This window comes from Cetorhinus maximus, chromosome 8, assembly GCF_964194155.1.
Source record: "Cetorhinus maximus chromosome 8, sCetMax3.hap1.1, whole genome shotgun sequence".
NCBI lineage: Eukaryota > Metazoa > Chordata > Chondrichthyes > Lamniformes > Cetorhinidae > Cetorhinus > Cetorhinus maximus.
The window spans coordinates 8,822,529-8,846,966 of NC_135886.1; the positions used below are offsets into that span (position 1 = coordinate 8,822,529).

General features: G+C 45.2%; 1 protein-coding gene across 1 annotated transcript in view; it reads left to right on the forward strand.

The window, feature by feature from the left end:
- Nucleotides 1-565: 565 nt before the first annotated feature.
- The window catches only part of cntn2 (contactin 2), a 170,931-nt gene continuing 147,058 nt past the window's right edge, over nucleotides 566-24,438 (forward strand). The window contains exon 1 of the mRNA XM_078546404.1: nucleotides 566-691. The gene's annotated coding sequence lies outside the window, so the exon portion shown is untranslated. The remainder of the gene's footprint in view (nucleotides 692-24,438) is intronic.

Sequence of the window (24,438 nt, forward strand, 5' to 3'; positions counted from 1 at the left end):
AGGATTGTGAGAGAGAGGGAGTGTGAGATAGAGGATTGTGAGAGAGAGGGAGTCTGAGAGAGTGTGTGCCTGAGAGAGTGTGTGTCTGAGGGAGAGAGTGTATGAGAGAGAGGGGGAGTATGAGACAGAGGGGGGTTGTGACAGTGTGTGTATGGGAAAGTGTGTGCCTGAGAGAATTTGTGTATGAGAGAGTGTGTAAGAGAGAGGGGGAAGTGTGAGAGAAAGAGGGAATGTGAAAGAGAGGGCGTGAAAATGAGAGAGCACGAAAGAGAGAGGGAACATGAGAGAGGCGAGTGTGTGAGAGAGGGATTTGAGATAGAGGAACGTGATTGAGAGAATGAGAGGGGGAGTGTGAGATATAGAGCAACCGAGAGAAAGAGAGAGAGAGAGAGAAACAAAATACTGTGAAAACTGTCAATACATGAATCATGTATGAAGGGCTCCTCTCAGTGGTCCTGGAGCTGAACGAATGGAAAAGCTCCCAGGAGCTGCTACGTTTACTGGAAGAGGAGGAGCACACCCTAGTGCAGTTGCTGCAGTGCTGGTGGAACACATGCAAAGGGTTCTGAATAACATTTCAGGAAAGGGGGAAATCGAGAAAAAAAAGACCCAGAAGGGCTGTTAATCTGTTTCAAGGACACGCGAGTGCAGCTGGAGTTCTTTGATGCTCAAGATCTTGACAAAAAAAAAGGTAGGGTGATCTTTTCAATTCGATGCTCTTACTGAACAGATCTGATTTTCTCTTTAATGCTTATCTAAAGCAGCAGCCCTGTATCAGTGTCACTGATCTGCTGCTGGGATGAGCTGCAGTGCACAGTATCAGGGAGCATTGAGAAAGCAAGCGCAGAAGTGAAGCGTTTGTTGGGAGTGTTTGTTATATTTAAAGGCCCCTGTGTCTGTCCAGTGTACATTTTGGCGTTAGCCTGCAATAAACAGCTGGGTGAAAAGGCAGGACCAGTTTCTACCTTGTCAGCGTTTGTACAGCATCCACTACAGCACCTGTTCCGTTATATGCAACAACCAGGCTTTCCTCTCTCTCCCTCTCTCTTTCTCATTCTCCCTCTGTCTCATTCTCCCTCTCCTCATCTCCCTCTCTTCATGCCCCTCCAATTCTCTCTCCTTCTCACTCACTCTTGCCTTCCCTTTCCACCTCTCATTCTCTTTTGCTCTCTTTTTGCCTCTCTCGTTCTCACTTTCTCACTCTAATTCTCACCTCTCTCTCATTCACTCTCTCTCTTTCTCTCTCCCTCTCTTTCTGCCTCTCTCTTGTCCTTGCTCCATCTCTCTCATTTATCTGCCTCGCTTTCTCCAGTCCTGTCTCTCGTACTCTCTCTATCATCTTCCACCCCCCCACCTCTCTCATTCTCACCGTCTCTCTCATTTATCTGCCTCTCTCCCACTCCTTCTCATTCTCTCCCTCTCTTTCATTCTCTCTCTCTCCTTCTCTCCCTCCCCCTCAACAGGATGGTCTGTACACCTGGCTTGAGGCAACAACATTGACGTTAAATGTACAGTGATGACATCATCACTCCCGAGTCTCTGCAAAGAGAAATTTTGGCTTGCAAGCCTCATAAAAATACGCGACTGACACCAGGCTGATTGCTGTCTCCTTTTCTTTAAATCCCAATATGATTTTGGAGATTTAATTATGGCAATGTATCAAACAATGCAATCAAACCCATCAGTGATTACCCTGGAACAGCAGAGGACACAGGCCAGTCATGAGGGAAATGGGGAGTTTCCTGCGTGGTCACAGGAAAGGTTCCATACCTTGTCATCCGTACCCCGTGTCCCACCTTTTCCTATGAGAATCCCGAAGAATTCCAGGCCTTTTCATGAGAGCCACTCCACCCGGGCAGAGAAAGAAATACCTTTATTGTTACCTTGGCTGTAAATCGAGCCTATACTTATCCCGTAGTTACAGCAGAGAAACAGGCCATTCAGCCCAAGTGGTTCATGCTGTTCCACACAGGTTGCATCTTCACCTTACGTTTATCGATCCAATTGGCTTTGTTTTCTAATGTGGCCCAATACATAACTCTTGCAATCCACGACGCACACGTCTACTTAACCTTCCCATCATCACAACATCAAAAAAATCCAAAAGGAAGACTGCAGTGCCATTTAAATCCATTTTGGAGTACCTCCTGAGCTTGGAAACATTACCTGTGGATCAATCCCAAATTTTGTGTCTCAGTTCAACCTGAAACAACCACACGTTATTACACACGGGCGCTGTGGGATGAATCAACAGCCACTACCCCACTTCCCCCCCCAATCAGCCCCCACCCTCTGCCACACCACATGGCACTGATGGTCACATCAATACAGAAATTAGCCCTAAGCACAATAACGATCCCTTACACAAAAACTATGGGCACTCTGCACTGATTTCAGGCCTGCAATAAATCCTCAGGGTCTGATAGTTATAAGCTGCTCACTTCCTTCATACTTTAGTGGTCATCTAACCCCAGCAATCAGATTGTTCCCTTGCCCATCACTTCTACGTATCTTTCTTAAGCAGGAAGAAGGCAAGGGCTTGTTTTATATAGTGCTTTTCATGGCTTCAGGACGTCCTATGGCACTTTACAGTCAATGAAGTATTTATGAAGTGTGATCACTGTTGTAATGTCAGAAAGGTAATACAATGAAGATGGTTAATTAATTGTAAATATTGGCAGGAAGTAGTCATTATTTCAGTGTAGGAGTCACGCCAGCAAATTCACGCACAGCAAGCTCCCACAAATAGCAATAATGACCACATCATCTGTTTTAGCAATCTTTGTTGACGGTTAAGTGTCGGCCAAGAGTGCTGCACTGGGCATCAAATGGGAAGTTTAGTACTTGTTGTGTTTAAAATCACAAAGGGTTTAGATAGTGAGAATAAAAAGGAACTGTTTCCAGTGTCTGAATATTTGACAACAGGAGGGAGATTTAAGGTATTGTCAAAAATAAACAGAGACAATACAAGGATTAGGGCTTGTTTAGGAGTTGGAATGGGCTATCTGATGGGATGGTAGGGGCAGATACAATAAGAGCGTTTGAAAGGAAATTAATTAAATGCTTGAAGGAGAAAGAGAAGGGGAGCAGGACTAACTGGATTGCTTTTCAAAAGAACCAGAGCCCACTCAATGGACTGAATGGCTTCCTTCTATGTTGTACTATTCGATGATTCTTGGTCTAGGAGTCACTTACACCTCCACTAAGTCCAATTGTGAGACCCTTCTTCCCCATACCTTACCTGAGAGCCAGGAGTTTGTTTGTCAGTCCCCCTGCCACAGCCTCTTGCTGTGGGACTTGCTGTCCCTGTCCACTGGTCCCACTGGTTTCAGCCAAGAAACTGACTGGGGGTCAAGGAGGGTGGCAGGAGGGGCACTGAATTTGTTAAAACCACACGCGGGCCTCAAGCTACTGGGACCTGGGCAGTTTGCTGCTGCCTTTGCCTTCCCCTACTTCACCTGCCCTATTCCAACTCCATCCCTCACCATTTAGAATTGAGGCCACTACATTAACTTGCAGCTCAGTGACTGTTGTTATAGCAGCAAAAATGTGACCACCACCAGGTGCAAAAGCGAGATCAGAAAACAGTGGTTATGTAGTCATTTGGGGATCCTCCTGGTCTCGTGTGCTTTATTCAAGGACATGACAGAGCAGCAGCTTGAGTAGGATATGGTTGACAAACTTTTTTATTGCTTTGGGATGGAGGGGAGCAAAGGGCTGTTTTCGCCGCTGAAGATTGGCACTAATGATGCAATCCCAAAGGAAAAAATAAATAAAAACTGGGAAATTAGGGTACTGGTCCAAACTGGTCTTGTACACCTTAAAATGGAACACCAGTCAAAACTGGGAAATAAGAGCACGGGTCTGAACTGGTCTTTTATACCTTAAAATGCAACACCAGTAAAAACCGAGAAATAAGAGCACGGGTCTGAACTGTTTTTTTCCATCTGGGACTCCGACATTACAACAATGACTGCACTTCAAAAGTATTTCACTGGCTGTAAAGCTGTTTGGGACACCCTTGGGTTGTGTAAGGCGCTTTTTAAATGCAAGCCTTTTATTTCCTGTTGCTCGCAAAATAGAAAAAGTTGTGATGACATTTTAGAAGTTTGTAGTTTGTGACTGAACAAACAGCAGCTGAGACGCTCACGCTCCAATTCTGTCCCGGTCCTGGATGCAGAATCCAGTTATTTACTGGTGTTTTGACCCCTTTCTGCTGAAGTAGATTAGAGTGCAACTTCAGCCCATCTAATGAGAAAATGATTTCCGTGGGAAAACCCTGTGCAAAGTTTCAAAGGCCTGAAAGGTAACAACAACGATTCCTGGGCATCCCAAGTTCGATTTTCAATCCCACTGTGTACAGACAGAAAAAACAGCTGACTGAGTAAATGTGAGGACATGGAATAGCAGTGTGAGTTGATTAATAAACTACGCTAGAAAGGTACACGTTTGTCATTCTCCACATACTAGATTGAGACTGGTATAGAGCAATATTGGGCTAGTGCTTCTGAGTTATCCCAACAGCTCTGTATCGCCCACTGGTCACGGAGTTCTATACATTTGTGTTACACTCCAGGGCAAAGCCAAAGCTACCTCCTCGAGATGGCTTCTCCACCTGGGATCTATTCGGGCATCTTTGAAAGCAAACTACATTTTACAGTTTGCATAGTTGTGAAGTTGCAATTTTGCAGTATTCACCCAAACCTGACCTATAGATTGATGTCAGATGTGGCTGTGTGGGTGCTGCTCCCAATTCTCAAGGTTGCAGATTCAAACCCCACTCCAGAAGCCCGAGTACAAAGGCTAGTCTGGCACTTCCAGTGCTGTGCTTTCCGATGAAGCATTAAATTGAGGCTCTGTTTGCCATGCTTGTTTTTCATTTGCTCATGTGAGGTGGGCATCACTGGCAAGGCCAGCATTTGTTGCTCTTCCCTAATTGCCCTTGAGAAGGTGGTGGTAAGTCGCGTTCTTAAATAGCTGCAGCCCATGTGGTGCAGGAGCACCTACAGTACTGTTAGGGAGGGGATTCCAGGTTTTTGACCCAGCAACAGTGAAGGAACGGTGATGTATTTCCAAGTCAGGATAGACTTGGAGGGAATTTGCAGGTTGTGGTGTTCCCATGCGTATGCTGCCCATGTCCTTCTAGTTTTCTAGTTGGAGACAGTGTTGACTTGGAAAATGCTATCGAAGGAGTGGACTATATAGCAGTAATCAAAGAATACCTGGGGAGTTATCCCCAATGCCTTGGCCAATGTTTATCCCTCAATCAACATCACTGAAATGGATTGTGGTTGTTATTACATTGTTATTTCTGAGACCTTGATGTGTGTAAATTGGCTGCCATTATTCCTATAAGTGTTTTGGGACATCTTTGAGTGATAAAAGGCACTATATAAGTATAAGTTCTTTTTTGCTATGGACATGCCTTTTGCTTTGCTAAGGCAAGGTTGGGAGAATGTGAATGGGATTGAGAAGATCGCTGAATAGCTATCTCCTTAACTGCACTGGCAGCAGTGGTCGGTAAATTAATATCCTTCTAGAGAGTGAGGAGGCATATAAAATCTGGAAACTGCTGTGTAAAGGGACACATTTACCCCAGGATGAATGTTAAACAAAAGCAGTCTTAGTATTGAAAGGCTGATGCAGGTATAGAGGATTGCAGAATCTATCAATTTTAAGATCGCTAATGGATCACGGTAGACTGAATAGCCAGGAGAGAGGGAGAAAGGAGAGGATTGACACATCTACCAATTTCAGTTCAGACCACAGACACTGTATGAAATGTGAAGGACAGTAATGGTCTCCATTTTATGCTTTCTAAAGTCAGTTTAGGAATTTTAGCCTCTCTCAGAATTAGACCAGATAGTTGGTGAGTTCAGAGTCTGAATTTGGTATTTAATTGGAGAAGGTTGCCTCATTTCTCTTTCCGTGCCTTTTCTGGGTTCTGTCCTTTGCTTATTCTGCCTTTTTGGAGAGGAAAGTTAAGGGTGATAAATATTTACATTCTCGTACCTATTACTGGGTCAATTTCTAACACAAAGTTTAAAGTTATTTATGAAAAAACACCAGTTAAAAAATAGACTTTCAGGCCACCCTTCTTGGATTCTCACTCTCCCAGCAAAATCCATCTGCCTGGGAGTCCAACTTGCATCAAAGTCCGTCTCCCTCCAGAACTCTAACTGCCCATTAAATCCCATTCCTGTAGAACCCCTTACTCTCCCATTAAAGCCTGAGCCTCTCTTGTACTCTACCTTGAAATGGAAACCAGACCAAATCCAGCTCCTGATATTCAAAGCTACACACCTTATTAAAAGGCTTCTGAGATGGCCAGCTAGACAATTTTGCAGACATGGTTTCATTTTACACGAGAAATCTGTGAGCTGCTGATGTCTAATATTCAGGGAGATGGAGGTTTCTTCTGCACTAAAAGGATTTCCCTTGTACTTTAGTGGAGAGAATTTCCTGGAGGAAATGAAGGATTATAACAAAATAATCTTTGCAAAATCCACACAAGCATAGTTGCGCAGGGAAAATATAGATATACTGACAGAGTATACAGGCACATGATATACATATATTGGTAGAGAAACTTGACACAGAAATAGACAGTGACAGTGTCCAGCGGTAAGCATATGACTGTATTGTACCAACTGTAGTTGTATCTAATACAGTAAGTAGTCTGTTGCTGGTTAACTAACTGAGGAATGTGCCATCCTGTGAGAGAGCATGGTTGTGTTGTCTTAACTAATGCACATGGACAAAGAGGATGAGTAAGTTGTGTAATAGAGAATGATAAATCAATGTGGGAATACGAACAAAAAGTGGCGGAGAAACTCAGCAGGTCAGACAGCATCTTTGGAGAGAAACAGAGTTAACATATCTCCGGTCGATGACCTTTCGTCAGAATTGAAGAGAGTTAGAAACGTAAGAGTCTTTAAGCCAGTAGAAGGGGGATGGGGCAGGGAGAACAAAGGGGAAACTCAAGGAACAGCAGCTTAACTTTTGAGAGAAAAACAGAGTTGACAGCATCTGTGGAGAGAGAAACAAGTGTTAACATTTCAAGTTCGCATGACCCTTCTCTTCAGCTCTGAAGAAGGGTCATACGGACTCGAAACGTTAACTCTGTCTTCCTCTCCACAGACGCTGTCAGACCTGCTGAGCTTTTCCAGCATTTTCTGCTTTTATTTCAGATTTCCAGCATCCGCAGTATTTTGCTTTTGTTTCATCTTTCGACTCGCACTCTACAGCCTTCGAAACACTGAGTCAACAACTATAGGTCACAACGTGGTTTTTTTTTTCTTTTTGGTCTTCATCTTATTCCTTTCTTTATCCCTTCATGTTGCATTCAAATGGTTTTTCATGCAATAATTCATGCCTCATTTGGACACAACCTTTGTTTCTTCACTATATCCATTAACATCCTCTTTGGCGGCTGCATCATGAAACCTTATGTTATTTGATCTCTCTTGACCTCCGCCCTAGTACAGGCCCTCCATCAAACTGGAACGTCAGCTCTGTTTCTCTCTCCACAGATGGTGCCTGTTTTTCCAGTTTTTTTTGTCCTTATTTCAGATTTCCAGCATCCACAGTATTTTGCTTTTGTAAATGTAGGAATATGTCAGACAGGAAACTTCAGACCCACTTAGGCTGCCCCCATGTAGCTGTGATGCCCTGTGCATCATAATATAGACTCCCCACCTATCCAAACCTCCTGGGAGAGGCGACAATCCGGTTAAAGTCCCAGTCCAATTATGAAAAGAAATTGGAAAATTCCTCTTTGGCCCCTTTAGTTGGCTGAAGCTTGAGAAGGAGATTACATCGACACTGATTTGTGTTACAGGGCATCTAAAAAAACAGCAACTTGCATTTATATAGCACCTTTAATGGAGTGAAAAATCCCAAGGCACTTTCAGGAGCACTATCGAAGAAAATTTGACACTGAGCCACAAATGGAGAGATTAGGACAGGTGACCAAAAGCTTTATCAAAGGGGTAGGATTTCAGTAGCGCCTTAAAGGAGAGAGATAGAGGTAGAAAGTGCACTAGTAATGCAGCTGAAGGCACAGTGGGGCAGTTAAAACCAGAGTGCACAAGAGCCAGAATTGGGGCAGTGCAGAGATCTCAGAGGGGTGTGAAACTGAAAGAGGTTACAGAAAGAGGGAGCTGGATAACACAGGTGAGGGGTGTACCAATGGCACATGCCGCGCCCCCACCCACCCTGGAAACCACGTCAGAGTGGAGCCAACATATCACAGAATCACCGAATCACAGAATCACACAGTGCAGAAGAGGCCCTTCGGCCCATCGAGTCAAAAACATGCTGCATGACAGCCCGCCCGGTGCCATAAAGCGCCATGAGGCTGATTAACGAGGGCCAATTGGGACTTCCACGTAGTCCCGCCCTCTGGAGCTGTTGGACAATCCGATTGGCCGGCAGCTCCCTCAGTCCCGTCAATGCCAGAAAGGCGTCAGTGGCCAGTGCTGGGACTGCTGGTGAAGAGAGGACCCCAAGGCTTTGGATCCACGGAGCAGCTCCCAGTCTTGGGCTGGGAGGGTTGGGTTGGTTAGGGAGCGGGGCAGTGGGGTGGGCGGAGGGTTTGTGTCTAAGGGAGGGAGCGGGTAGGAAGAAAGTGGGGGTTCAAACTAAGTGGGGGGGCTGCCCCACAATCGCCAAAGGACAGACCCTGAAGACCCACCCCGCCTCCCCAACTTGCCACTTTTCAACCATTTCAGTTTAAAAATTGGGCTTCCCCACTCCCGCCCTGCTTCCCACAACAAACGTTATATGATGTGGGCAGCGTGTTATCAGGGTCAATTGATATAATCACAAGCCTAGTTGACTCTTAATTCTTCATTTAAATATGGCGGACAGGCTGCCGATTTCGGTGCCCATCCGCTGCCTGTATTATGGGGGTGGGCGGGAAGGCGGCGGGATGGGCGCCCACCCTGGTTTATGTGCCCCCAGCACCACGGCCCCCAACCTCCCCCCACCCTCCCCTCCCACCCTCCCCACCTCCCCCCCACCCCCGTCGCCCCACTACAAAGGGAAACATGTTTGCTGGGGACGTGTGAAATTCAGCCCAGGGAGGGGCGATGCTATGGAAAGATTTTTTTTTAAAGATGAGCATTTTAAAACCTACCTCTTGTTACAAGGGTGACATCTGCCCCACCCTGACCATTAGTAGAACATTTCACAGGTCTTCGAAGATTAGATAAACGCTAACATCTCTTAGAACGAAGAACTGTTTTAGGGGAGACACTAGTTTCAGATTAGTGGTGCTGAGTTAAGGATGGATGTGAGGAAACATACCTAAACATTAAGGGCGATATGGAGGCAAGACTGTGTCAGGTGGTACTAGCGTCAGCGAGGATGGGGGTAATTTTGAGGTAGGACCGGGAAATTGCTGGAATATATCGGGAGAAGATACGGACGGTGTTGAGTTGGGACTGGACATAGGATAACTTTCAGGGTGATACTAAAACAAACCATAATTGCATCAAGAGGTTAAGTTGAGTTTTAAGGCAGAATTGAATTTGAGAGAATGAGTAAAGATATAACATTAGATTCCCATTGAGGGGATCAGCGATGTTGCAATAGAATCTGGATGTGCAGCTAACAACTTGGACCCAATTAGAATCTAGTATTTGTGAAGCTTGTAGAGATCTCAAATGAAAAAGCACATCCAGTAATAAGTGTTTTCAGACATGATATCATCAGAGGATCCAAAATTTGGTTGCGGTGATCAGAATATTTTTAATTGTGGGAAATCCAGATGCAAGGTTGTTATATCTTCCAGCACATTCTTAGATTGAAAGAACAGTACATGTGCCTTAAATTGCTGAGATCTACCCAGCAGCCCAATACATGCCAAATAAAGAAGCTTGTGATACAAAACCAGGACAAACTCATAACTATGCATCTTGCTGTTTTGGAACTTGATATGGAAGAGCTGAGTGGTGTTTGGAAAAGGGAGTGTTGGGGGAGAGGAATTTTAATACTATTAAAATTTAGTTCACCCATTCCTCGTGGAAAGTGTCTGTATCCTTGAGCTGTAAAGGCTGCTTCTCTGAAATGCGAGGTTGAGATGTTTCTGCTTTATAGAAGAATGATAATTGCAGGGAAAGAGCTGATTTGGAGGTTGTTGTGTAGAATGTAATATGGAGAATGTGGGCTATGAAGAAAGATTAGGCGGCTGGAGCAGTGTCATCTGGTGGAGCAAAAGATCTGCCCTTGTCACTAAATGAGGGAGGTTGCGAGGCCACAGTCATGTTCTGGCAATGCTGTTGCTGCTTTTTTAAAATCAAAACCTTATAAAAACACTGAAGAAACTGTGCTGCCGCTGTAACAGTTAGAACTAACCCCCAGAGCCAGCATCGATGTGTTAACGATACTAGACTTTCCTAGTTTGGCTGACACCATTTCTCCAGTTCTTCAAAGGAGAGGTGTGGAAATTTCAACTGAAAATCCTATCGATAGCTGTAAAAATAAGGCTCTCGAAAAACCAGGATTTATTTAATAATTAATTCAGTGTCACTGGTAAGTTAGGTACTTAGTGTCCATCCCTGGTCATCCTTGAGAAGGTGGTGGTGGATCTTCTTGAACCTCTGCAGGTTCCATGTGGTGTAGGTACACCCACAGCGCTGTTAGGTAGGAAGTTCTAGGATTTTGACCCACCGACGATGGAGGAATGGCGATATATTTCCAAGCTGGGATAGCATGTGACTTGGAGGGGAATTTGGAGTTCCCACGAACTGTTGCCCTTGCCCATCTAGATGGATGGTTTGGGAGGCGCTGCTGAAAAATGAACCAAATTGAGTGAATAATTTTTCTCCTTCCTCACCTGAAGAAATTATAGCTCTGTAATTGTCTCATTGATTTGAGATAAGATCATGTAACGAAGAGCAGGGATCAAAGCTGAGACCATCCAGGCCTGGATTATTTAGGACCACACCAAATGATGTATTCAGCCACTCAGTGCTCTGAATTCACAATCATCAGACAAGGTCAAATTTAAAAGACATGACTGACAAGGGAAAGCAGGGATTGAAGGCTTTTTCTAGTGTGACTGGACTAAATTGGAAAGATTCACACTTCTGGCTTTTTGATTGAAAACAGACTGAGATCTAGTCAAGCCCAAGTTTTTTTTTTATTCATTTGTGGGGTGTGGGCATTTATTGCCCATCCCTAATTCAGAGGGCATTTTTATGAGTCAACCACACTGGGTCTGGAGCCACATGTAGGCCAGCAGATTTCCTTCCCTTAAAAACTTTAGTGAACTAGGTGGGTTTTCCTATCAATAACAATGGTTTCATGGCCATCATTAGACTTTTAATTCCAGACCTTTATTGAATTCAAATTTCACCATCTGCTGTGGTGGTGGTATTCAAACCCGGGTCCCCAGAGCATTACCCTAGGACTCTGTCTAATCCAGTGACAATGCCACTTTGCCACCACCTCCCCAGTTAAGGATGATGGTAAATAATGGCAGACTTGCTGATGTAATTTTTGACATTTGTTCCTTTCAAATTAAGGCGCTCTGGATTGAATCATTCCTGGCTTATAACCGGAGGCCAAGGCTTGAAGTTATTCTTTAAATGAATTCAGAAATATTACAGATTAATGGATTTTGGATACATTCTTCCCAGAGCAAGTAATTAGTTTAATTGTGGTGATAATGTGATATAGTGACTCCGTGCAATGGTACTCAATATGGATCTACAGCATACCATGCAGTAGCCGAAATGACGGAACAGGTTCACATCATTTCCCTCTATGTGTTATTTTAGCAAAGGCATTAACCCATAACATAAAAGGGATAATAGCTGCATTGAGATAGTCAATAGAAGAATTTCATGTCAAGTGTAATTCCTAAGGCACAGATCTGAAAGCATACGGTGGGCGGCTGGTTTAGCTACCCATCGCCAAATCCAGAGGGACCTCATCAAGCACTGTCGAGCCTGCTCTCTAAGACCGCTTATGGTTCCAGAATCATCTCGGAATGCAAAAAAATACCCTCGGCTTCTTTTCTCCACTGCAAATCATCTTCTTTAACCCCTTCACCCATGCCTTCCACCCTCACCTCCAAAACCAAAGGTGAGGAGCTCATGGACCTCTTTGTTGCTAAGATTGGGACCATCCATTCAGCTTCCTATGCTGTTACCCCCTAGCCCACTAGGCCAACTTCCTTTAATTCTCCTCTCTGCCCTTGCACCTACCTCTAGTTTCTCTCCTATTTCCCTTCATGCTGTGTCTGAGCTCTTCTTGTCCATGAGACCAACCTCCTACTCCCTTGGCCCTATTCCCAATAAATTGCTGGAAACCAGACTTCCTCTCCTGTTCCCCATGTTAGCCGATATTGTTCACGGTTGTCTCTCAACTCCTCCTCTTCAAACTTGCCATCATCAACCCTCTCCTCAAAATAACAACACTTGACCCATCCATCCTTGCAAACCACAACCCCATCTCCCCTCCAAAGTTCTTGAACGTGCTGTTATCTCCCAAACCCATGCCCATTTTTCCTGGATCTCCATGTTTCAATCCCATCAGTCAGGTTTCTACCCCTCCCACAATAACAAAATAGCTCTCATCAATGCTACACTTCCTTGTTGACCAGTTTGCAGCCAGAATATCACCTGCACTAGCTTCTCTTCCTGCTCTTGCACTGTTCTCCCCCAAGGTCTATCCTGACCCCTCCTATTCCTCATCACATCCTGCCCCTCATCAACATCTTCAGAAAACACAGGGATGGATCTTGTGGGCCACTCGTGGGCGGGAAAGCAGGTGGCTGGACATGTAAAATGGGGCACCATGCCACCGGTGTTGTGCCCACTGCCTGCCACCCACCCCTGCCCTTGCTGCAAATTTATGAGCAACGGGGGAGGCTTCGGGTGGGCCATCCACTGTGGCCTAGTTGAGGCCCTTAAGTGGAAATTAATGCCTAATGAAGAGCCTCATCCCACCATCACGCAGATTTAATAAGCAGTGGGAGAGGCCTGTGCCCAAGTGCAGCCTGGCAGGCTCTCTCCATCCCTCTTCTTCAAATCTCCCATTATCACCCCTCTCCTCAAAACTCAACACCTTGATACACCCAACCTTGCAAACTACTGCCTCTGCAGGCTGTTGGCCAGGAAAGGAGGGGGGGGTGTTCCTCCTTTCCAGGCCCATTGTACCAATCAGAGGCTCCCACACCAGTTTCATTCTCCCTGTTTTTAGCGGCCATGCATTCAGCCAACTGGGCCTTAAGCTCTGCAATTCCCTCGCTAGACCTTCTCCAGGTCTCTACCTCTCTTTCTTCCTTTGAAGTTCCTAAAAACCTACCTCTGACAAACCTTTTGGTCACCTGCCCTAACATCTCCTTTCGCTATCAAACTTCGCTGGATAGCATTACTGTGAAGTAGCTGGGGATGTTTTTGCTCAGACAAAGTTGACTAATTGGGCTGGAAAAAAAGGCTTTGCAAATTGTCTGTTACAGTTCTAACAGATGTTGGTCCAAACAGAACCGGGCTGTTTCTCAAAGTACTGAGAGCTCTGCGCACTCTGAACTACAACAACTCATACTAAATAAGTTAATTTTAGCCTGATGCTTTGTGCTAAATAAGTCGTTCTTTGCTTACTCAGGCAACCACTTTGCAATGTCTCCCTTCTGACACAAAAATCCCTTATTTTCTAATCGTGTGCGTCACGAACGGCACATCAAATGTGCAGAATGTCGGTCGTCCAACAGTCTCCCAATTGAGATAATCATCTTGTAAGAGAAAGCTTTCTAATGAGGATCGGATTATGAGAATGTATCAATCACCAGTCACGACAGATGGGATACGAGTCTCCTGTCTCTGATCGCTGTTAAGGGAAATGATTGAAATTAAGTGTTATTATCCAGTTTTAATTTAGTGCACGCTCTTATAAATCCAGTCACATAAGCAGATATTATAAAATGACTGCAATTTAGCTTACTGGGACAAACCTCCCTCGAAACGGTAGGGCAGTTACGTGTTGGAGAACCATCAGAACTGTAGGTCACGTTTTTTAGTTTGGGTGGGCGCCCGCGATTGGTGGGCCCGGGAGCGGCCGGGGAGTGGACCCCTGACCGCGATCAGCCCTGGACCATGATTTCACGCTGGCCAATTAACGGCCGGCCCAGCGTGAAACACGTGCTGAAAGGCTCAGCGCTGCCGGGGCGGGGGGCGGGAGGAGGCCAGGCGCTGATGTCAGCGTGGGCGCAGTGGAGCGCGGAATGAAAGCTCCCTAAAGGCAGAGAGCTGTCTCAGGGAGCTGCAGAATTTAAATGCAACAGAAGCAGATTTTAAAATCAGAATCAGTCACCTGGACATGTACAAGACGAAAATTCTGTCCAGACATTTCTAATTTTTTTATTTGATAACAGAAACCTCAACCCGCCCGTGGATGAGGTTTCCTGAAAATTGCAAAGGCCGCCTGACCTCTTTGCCCGCCCGTCAACTGTAAAGTTGGACAGGAAACAAAAAATCTCCGTTTATTACAGCTTTAAGGGCCTTAATAGGCCTCTTAAACGTCGGCGGGCACGCTTCCTACCCTTGCGCCTGCCTGCCGACGAGTGCATGATGACGTCGGGACGCTCGCCCGATGTCACCACACGTTATTCCACGCTCGAGCGGGTCGGGCGCGTGCCCGTTCGCTAAGCGAAAAATTCTGCCCGCAGAAGGGTTACAGCACAGAAGGAGGCAGTTCGGCCCATTGTGCCCATGCCAGCTCTCTGCAAGAACGACTCAGCTCGCCTCTCACTCACCCTGCACCTTCCCTGATACTCTGCAGATCGCTTCTCCTCAGATGCTTATCCAATTCCCTTTCGAAAACCACGATTGTACCTGTGTCCGCCACACCCTCTGTGCATTCCAGACCCTAACCACTCGCTGCATAAAAAAAGTTTTTCCACATGTCACCTTTGATTCTTTTGCCAAATGCCTTAGACTAATGCTCTAGTTTTCGGCCCTTCTGCCAGTGGGGACAGCTTCTCATTATCTTCTCTGTCCAGAACCCCTCATGATTTTGAGCATCTCTATCAAATCACCTCTCAACCTTCTCTAAGGAGATCAATCCCAGCTTCTCCAATCTATCCAAGTAACTGAAGTCCCCCACCCCTGGAACCAGTCTTGTGCATCTTTATTGTACCCTGTCTGAAATCATCAAATCCTTCCTAAAGTGCCCAAAAAGGACACAACCCTCCAGCTGAAGCAGAACCAGTATTTTATAAAGATTTGCCACAGCTTCCTTGCTTTTGCCTCTATTTATAAAACCCAGGATCCCGTTTTGTTATTAAGTGCTTTCTCAACATCCCAGGCCACCTTCAATAATTTATGCAAATGTGGACCAATAATTCAAACTTAATGTTTATATGATTAGTTGAGTTTAGCAGCCTTGCCTTCAGCTTTCTAGGCTCTAGGCTCAGAGTTCCCGCCCTAAACCTCCCATGCCTCTCTGTCATTTTTTAAAGATGCCCCTTAAAACTACTACTTTGGCATTGGTCAGCTGCCCTGTTGTCTCCTCACCATGTCTCGGTGTCAACTTTTTGCTTTATAATGCTCCTGTGAAGAGTCTTAACCTGGGACAGGTTACTACATTAAAGGCATTACATAAATGCAAGTTGTTGTTGTTGATTAACAGTTTCGAGTTAAAACTGATATTCGAAATCCAGGAGGTCCCATTAACGTTATTTAGGGGGTTTTTTTTCGAAAAAAAATGGATGTTCTTGTTAAGAGAAAGAGTCAACTTGAATCTGCATTGCTGAAAAAAATGGTGGTCAGGAAGAGAGGAAAAATCAGTCTGAATTTTCCAAGAAGCGATATTAATTATTATAGCTCCTACAGGGATGTGAAATTCAAAAGGAAAGAACAAAGTACGAGCTTGAAAGTTTGATGTAAAGGATTAGCTTAATCTTTGAAATTATCTTTTCATTATCTCAGCTATTTGATTTTTGACTCTAAATATATAACCGTTGCATGTCAATCCTGAGCACCACACTTTATGAAGGGTGTGAAAGGGATTAGAGAAACGATTTACGAGAATGGTTCCAGGGGTAGATTGGAGAAGCTGGGGCTGTCCACTATAGAGAAGAGAAGGTTGAGGGCAGATTTGATGGAGGGGTTCAAAAACTTGAGGGGTCTGAACGGAATAGATCAGGAGAAACTGCTGCCGGACAGAATGCTGGCCATTAACAGCTACAGATCCTGTGAATGGACTTATGGGCATGCAAAATAGGAGCAGAAGTAGGCCATTCGGCCCCTCGAGCCTTCTTCACCTTGGAATAACGTCATGGCTGATCTGTTTGTGTTTCGAATTCCACATTCCCATCTGCCCCCAATAACTTTTGATTCCCTTGCCTATCAAGAATCTATCTACCTCCACCTTAAAAATATTCAGTGGCTCCGCCTCCACCACCTTCTGAGGCAGAGAGTTCCAAAGTCACACAACCCTCTGAGAAAAAATTTCTCCTTATCTCTGTCATAAAAGGCTAACTCCTAATTTTAAAACAGTGCCTCCTAGTTCTGGGCTCACCCACAAGAGGAAACATCCTTTCCACGTCCACCTTGTCAGGATCTTGTAGACTTCAATCAAGTCACCCCTCACTCTTCTAAACTCCAGTGGAAACAAGCCCAGTCTGTCCAACCTTTCCTCATAAGACAACCCACTCGTTCCAGGTATCAATCTAGTAAACCACTTCTGGACCTGCAGTATCAGGATCCCACCCACCATCCTTTATTGGATGGCAGATGCAGAGGCAGCCAATTGGGAGGCCACCTCCCGGGGGATTGCTTCAGAGGGTGCGCTGCTGCCCCCTGCAGGATCGGGATCCTGAAATGCTCCCAACTTCTGAAAATCACCCATCAGCAGAAGATTCTGCCCGGTCAATCTGCTACCATCTATTTCCCACCTTCGCCAAATGGTAACGTCAGACCCCACTTCTGACTTTAAGCAGAACAAATTATTTGTCATAATTTGGAACTAGCAATCCTGGGCAAGTGTACCAGAGGTCCAGGCCAATGCGCTGGGTACATGGGTTCAAATCCCACTATGGCAGCTGGTGGAATTTAAACTCAATTAATAAACCTGGAATATAAAGCTACTCTCAGTAATGGTGACCATGAAACTATCATCGATTGTTGTAAAAACCCATCTGGCTCACTTTAGGGAAGGAAATCTGCCATCCTTACCTGGTCTGGGCTACACGTGACTCCAGGCCCACTGCAACGTGGTTGGCTCTTAATTGCCCTCTGAAATGATAAAAGCAAATACTGCGGATGCTGGGAATCTGAAATAAAAACAGAAAATGCTGGAAAAACTCAGCAGGTCCGACAGCATCTGTGGAGAGAGAAACAGAGTTAACGTTTCGAGTCTGCATGACTCTTCTTCAGAACTTCTTCATCTGCAATGGTTTTCCTGAACCTGTTGGTCTCCATTGTGCATCAGTAATGATATTTGTTGATGAACTCTGTTAGATATAAAAAGTGGTTGGGAATTCGAGAGATTAATAAGCCACAGGAAACTCTATCTGGGTTCAATCTTAGTTGTTCCTACCCGGTGGGAACCATTAAATTCAATTCTATCATAAGTTACGTTGGAAGTAAATCAAAAGGCTTCATTGTTTTGAGTTTAAAAGGACAGGAGGGACTGAGGAAAGGCTGAAAAAGTGGGGGCGGGGAGTTGATCCTGAAATAGGGATCGGTGTGTTGGGCATTTTACTGCTTCTAAACAACCTGATCCAAACTGCACCAAAATACTTTGGGCTTCTTTTTCTTTTCTTTTCCAGGCTGAAAGCTAGCACCTTTAATTGTTTAACTTGATACAGGGCTTCAGAGGAACTTTACTCAACAGCGCTAATCCAATTAATGACCAATTCGGCACACCGTCCAGATCTTCACCCCCGAAAACATGCCTGATCTACTCTTTGTACCACACATATAGTCCGGTCGTGAAACAGCACAAGCAAATGATCTTGGAGTATGCCAGATCTTCATTGCTTTACTTGAGGCATGATGCATGGCACAGGGAGATAAAGAATGTTAAAAACGCACAAAGATAATCTGTGGCTTTTGTTAATACATTTTATCCTTTCTATCTGTGCTGAATTTAAACCTAATGTCCTCGAGATAAAAGACAACGTGCGAACTCAGCCACGAGTTCCTCAGAGCAGAGGGGAGAAAAGTATGAGGTCTATGCAAGAGTATGGGAGCATTAAGATTGAACTAATGCGAAAACATTTATTCCATTAACTTGTGCCTAGGGGAACATAAGAGCAAAAGAACACAAGAAGTAGGAACAGGAGTAGGCCATTTGGCCCTCTAGCCTATTCCGTCGTTCAGTGAGATCATGACTGATCTCCTACTTAGCTACAACTGTCTCCATCTCTCTTGATTTCCTTAATACCCAAAGGATCTTTGTCTCCTGCAATGGATTAGAATACATTTTCCAGAGTTCATGGTGTAGTGTTTTACTTCCACTGTGCTTGCCCTGATTAGGCAGTGGAGAGGCCCATCAACTCAACCTGTGTTAGGTTTGACTCTAGGTCAAGGAAACAAAAATGTAACTGAATTCTAAATTCCACTTTTAGTGAAAAAAATGGAGTAAGACCGTTTCTGTCCATCATTATCATTCTAAAAGAAAGAAAGACTTGCATTTATATGGCACGTTTCATGACCTTCAAACAATCCCAATGTGCTTTGCCAATTAAAGTGCAGTCACTAATGCAGAAAAGTGTGGCAGCCAATTTGTGTACAGCAAGATCCCATAATTTACAATGTGATAATGAACAGATAATCCATTTTAGTGATGTTGATTGCGGGATCAATATTGCCCAGGACACTGGGCAGAATTCCATGCTTTTCTTCAAAATATTGCCATGGGATCTTTTACCCCCACCTGAGAGGGCAGATGGGGCTTCAGTTCAATGTCTCGCATGAAAACCACTGATGTAGCTTTGAAATGCGGGAATTCAATTAAGTCACCCCTGAATGTGTCTGACCAACTACCTTGCTGAAATTGAAAATTTAAGTTGAGCAATAGCCCAAGGTAATTAGTCGTAGTCCACGTGGGGCCACAGGTATCTCTCTGCATTAGAGAGAGAGAGAGAGACAAGTGGTCATATAGGTTGAGGGACACAACTCCACGTGAAGCATCAGGCAAGGCAAGAAGATTGCCCCCTATGAGCTACCACAGTGACTGAGCCAACATTGTTGGCATCATTCCGCATCACACTCTGCCACTTAGCCAATCGAGCCAACTGACCCCCAAGCAGAAGGCTGAATTTTAGTGGTTTCCTCCAATTTATTAACCCCCCCCCCCCACCGCCTCCACCCCCCCACCCCCGGCCCCCCCAATCTAATGTTAAGATATCTCCAGCCATATGTTTTTTTTAATACTTCCATGGGATGTGAGTGCCCCTGGCTAGGCCAATATTTTTATTCCACATCCCTAATTGTTCTTGAGAAGGTAGCTGTTCCTTTAATAATCAATCCTTTAATAATTCCTTCAATAGTCAGTCAGTTAATCAATTAATAATCAATCAATTCACAACTATTGGATGCATTTTCCCACACTAGACAATCTCTGCTATAGCTCCCTCTCTCAATCCCACCTCCTTCTGCTGTGGCTCCACATCCAAAGGTTGTGGGTTCAATTCCCTATTTCGGAGACCTAGGTGCAAAATCCAGGCTGATACGCTGAGGTGCTGTCTTTTGGGTGAGACATTAAACCAAAGCCCCATCTGTCCTCTGAAATGAATGCAAAAGATCCCATTGCACTATATGAAGAAGAACAGGGGAGTTCTCCTGGTACTTCGGTTTGCTAAAACAGATGACATGTTCATTTATTTCATTATGGGACCTTGCTGTCATGCTTGTATACTACATTTTACAAAGTGCTCAATTAATTATAAAGCCCTTTGGGGCCTAAAGTTGTGAAAGACGCAATTAAAAATCACAAGTCTCTCTCCGTCTTTCAAAAACAATCGCTTGGAATCTCTTCCCCAAAACCTTCCTATATTTCCCCTTTAATCTTGCTGAACTGCTTCTCCTCTTCCTTAGTAAAGAGCTTTGACAAGTCCATCTGTACAGAAATACAAGTTAGTATTGTTATCACCAATCACAAAAACACAAGCAGCTGTTTCTGTGCAGGCTGCTGCAATGTTCTGATGTCAGTAATGGTTCTGTGTTATCTACAGCTAATGACAAGGGAAAGACAAGTCTAAAACCTGACTGATGCTTTAATTTCAGATAAAGCTTCGGTAGTGCAGTCTTGAAGAACTTGTGAGGGAAAGGAAGTCCAAAAACGTATTTCTGAATTACTAATCCACCCAGGGGCCAAGATCAGGAACGGAGATGCCTGGCATTGAGAATACTGGTGCCAGCCGCCATGCCAGTTTCATGACCATTTTCAAGCTGATGGTCATCTTAGGGGACCTGGGTCTGGGACCCGGCAGAGCTGCCGCCCCCCCACAAGGCGAGTTAGGCTCATTGAGGCAGAAACAGAGTTGACGTTTCGAGTCCGCACAACTCCTTTTCAGGGCTGTGAAGAAGAGTCATACGGACTCGAACCGTTAATTCTGGGGAGAATTTTCTGCTCGTCGGTGGGGGGGGGTGTTGGGTGGGAGTGGGCGCAGGCGGGCGCATAGCCGATCGCCGCCCGCGATCGGCAGTGCACCACCATTTTGCGTGGGCGTGCCAATTAAGGCCCGCCCATTGTGAAGCGCGCCCGGAAGCGCTGAGCGCTCCCTGTGTAGGCTGTGGGGGGTGGGGAGGAGGCTGAGTCACGGCCTGCGCTCTTTAGCGCATGCACGAGAAAGAGCGCAGAAATCTCCCTGAGGCACAGAGCCGCCTCAGGGAGATCAGTTTGAGTTTCAAACATTTTGATAAAGGAAAACAAAAGTTAGGACATGTCCCCTCGTGTGAAAGTGTCACATGAAATACGAATTTTAATGAAAATCTTTATTTCCCTTATAAATCATTCGTGAAACCTCAACCCACCCGTGGGTGAGGTTTCATGAAAAAATGCGAAGGCCGCCTGGGCTCTTCGCCTGCCCCCCCGCCAAGCTTAAGATTGGACGAGCGGCTATGTTAAATGGTTTAATTAGTTTTTAAGTGGCCTTAATAGGCCTTTGACAGTTTGGCGGGCGCACAGCTGACTCCAGTGCGCGCCCGCTGAACCGAAGATTGGAATGATGCGCGGTGACGTCGGGACGCACACCTGATGTCCCCGCGCGTCATTTTACGTGTCGGCAAGCGGGCCCCGCACCCCCCCCGCTCACCGAGCCGAAGATTCTGGCCTCTGTTTCTCTCTCAACAGGTGCAGCCACAGACCTGCCGGGTTTTTCCAGCATTTTCCGTTTCTATTTCAGACTTCCAGTATCCGCAGTATTTTTTGCTTTTATTTTTGGCTCAGTAAGGGTTTATTAAAGGCACTCGGAGACCAACTGGGATTTTCCAAGCGGCCTCAGTTCCTAACACAGTGCCGGGGGTGGGGGGGTGCAGTTTAAATGTCTGGGGCTGGGCATCCAGTGACAGGCTAGGGGACCAGCGCTCCTGACAGGCCTACAGGCCCTCCCTGCCTGCCTGGGTGCAAGTGCAGCCTAAGGCCACCGGGTAAAGGGGCTCCCCTGCCCTGGGGGTAATTAAATGTATTCCTGGAGGTTTCGTCACGTGACTTGCCCCCCACGCTCCAGCCATTAGTCGGCCAACACATCCATCCTTGTGACTCACTGCCTTTCTACGCCAATTGGAAAGCAAAAGGACTCATTACCCAATTGGATGATGCTTGACTGGAAAACAAGCAGCTTTTGTTTTTTTCCCATTTTCAATATTTTATATCTGATAAAAAAGTAATGTTCAAAGAAAGTGACATAAAAAAGGATCTTTTTTAACGCCCCAATGATTTTTCTCCAGGCTGGAACACGGCAGTGCCCTGGAGATTGATCTTCAATCCCTGGAGATTGCAGGGCAATCCTGGAGAGTTGGCAACATTACACCCAACCCCTGCCTCACCTCCCACAGCAATAGCCTAGCTGTGTTTTCTCTTTCTCATTTGCGCTTTAAAAATGTTGGTTAGGGTGCGCCCTCACGTCCTCAGCTACTCGCCATCCATTCAGGATGCTGCTGTTCCCCAGCTGGAAGGCCTCTGGTTGGTCCTCCAGGTTCAAGAGCCCGCCCATCATCCTTAATTGAATGGGGAACTTGTCTCCATGCCAATTAAGGGGTCGCCCTGGCCAAAATCTCGAAGAGTGGCTGTTCCCCGCACGCCACCCACCCCGAGGGGTGGGTTTGGGTCCCGGAAGTAGTTCCGACTCCTGTTCCTCATCCATTTAGGACTGAGACGAGGGGAAATTACTTCACGCAATGGATTGTGAATATTTGGAATTCTCTACCCCAGCGTTGTGGATGCTCCATTGTTGAATGTATTTAAGGCTGGGACAGGCAGATTTTTGGTCTCTCAGGGAATCAAGGATTGTTGGGATATGGGTGGGATAGTGGAGTTGAAGCCCAAGATCAGCCATGAGCATGTCGGATGGAGAAGCAGGCTCAATGGACCATATATACTCCTGTTCCTATGTTTAATATTCTTGTGACTGGCAGGAGTAGACTGTTGATAATCAGTGACATTGCCAGAGAAAAAATAATCCAGTGAAAAGAGCTTCAAGGAAAACATTCGCAAAGGCAGTTAGCCTTTTCAAGTGTGCATCATCCTGTGCATTGTAATCTCTTTTAATGAGTAATTTATCAGGAAAAGAAAACAAGAAATGTTCTTTTGAATTTGGGCAGTCTCAATAGTCCAAGATATTTACTGGCTTGTCAGAATGGTAGTCTTATAAATGTATCCATCTTTTGAAATTATTATCTACATGACACTGAGCCCTTAGAGATGTTTCAAGTGTTGTGTGAGTAATTCCCTTGAACATTTTCTTTTTGGGGTTAAGAAACATTGGAAAAATTCTAAATTCAATTTCAGCAGCAGAGAGGGATTGGCAGACTGGGCAATGTTGGTATATGGCCAGGCAGTCAAAGGGCAATTAACGAGTTTGCACGGGTTTCTTCTGCTTATTGTCCTAACACGACGATCCCAGATTTAGCCTGCATTCCCAAATGTCACTTTGCATAATATCCTGGGGTTTTTTTTTACATTTTTGCAATTCTTCCCATTTCACGCACTTTTACAAATGTACCTGGCCCTGTGGCTGAACTATTGGTGACTGCTGCCAGTGATATTGTCTGCCAGCAAAAGTGCACCAGTATTTTGGGACCTGATCTTCTTCCCGGTGTATGATGCTGGTTAGTGGTTTGGATACCATAAGACCATAAGACATAGAAGCAGAAGTAGGCCATTCAGCCCATCGAGTCTGCTCCACCATTCAATGAGATCATGGCTGATCTGATAATCCTCAATTCCACTTTCCTGCCTTTTCCCCATAACCCTTGATTCCCTTACTGATTAAAAATCTGTCTATCTCAGCCTTGAATATACTTAACCACCCAGCCTCTACAGCCCTCTGCGGTAAAGAATTCCACAGATTCATTACGCTCTGAGAGAAGAAATTCCTCCTCATCTCTGTCTTAAATGGGTGACCCCTTACTCTGAGATTATGACCTCTGGCCCTAGACTCTCCCACAAGGGGAAACAACCTCTCAGCATCTACCCTGTCAAGCCCCCGAAGAATCTTATACGTTTCAATAAGGTCGCCTCTCATTCTTCTAAACTCCAATGAGTACAAGCCCAACCTACTCAACCTCTTCTCACAAGAAAATCCCTCCATACCCAGGATCAACCTAGTGAACCTTCTCTGGACTGCCTTCAATGCCAGTACATCTTTCCTTAGATAAGGGAACCAAAACTGGTCATGGTATTCTAGCTGTAGTCTAACTAGTGCCTTGTATAGTTTTACAAGACTTCCCTATTTTTATACTCCATTCCCTTTGAAATAAAGGCCAACATTCCATTTGCCTTCCCTATTACCCGCTGAACCTGTATGCTAGCTTTTTGTGATTCACGCACAAGGACCCCCAAAATCTCTCTGTGCCGCAGCTTTCTGCAGTCTTTGTCCATTTAAATCATATTCAGCTCCTCTATTCTTCCTGCCAAAACGCATAACCTCAAATTTTCCCGCATTATATTCCATCTGCCAAGTTTTTGCCCACTCACTTGACCTGTCTATATCGCTCTGTAGACTCTTTGTATAATCCTCACCACTTGCCTTCCCACCTATTTTTGTCACCCGCAAACTTGGTGATAGTACATTCACTTCCCTCATCCAAGTCATTAATATACATTGTAAATAATTGAGGCCCCAGTACTGACCCCTGTGGCACTCCACCAGTTGCAAGTGGCCATCCCTTATCCTAACTCTTGGTCTTCCATTAGTTAGCCAATCCTCTATCCATGCTAATAAACTACCCCCAAAACCATGGGCTCTTATCTTGTTAA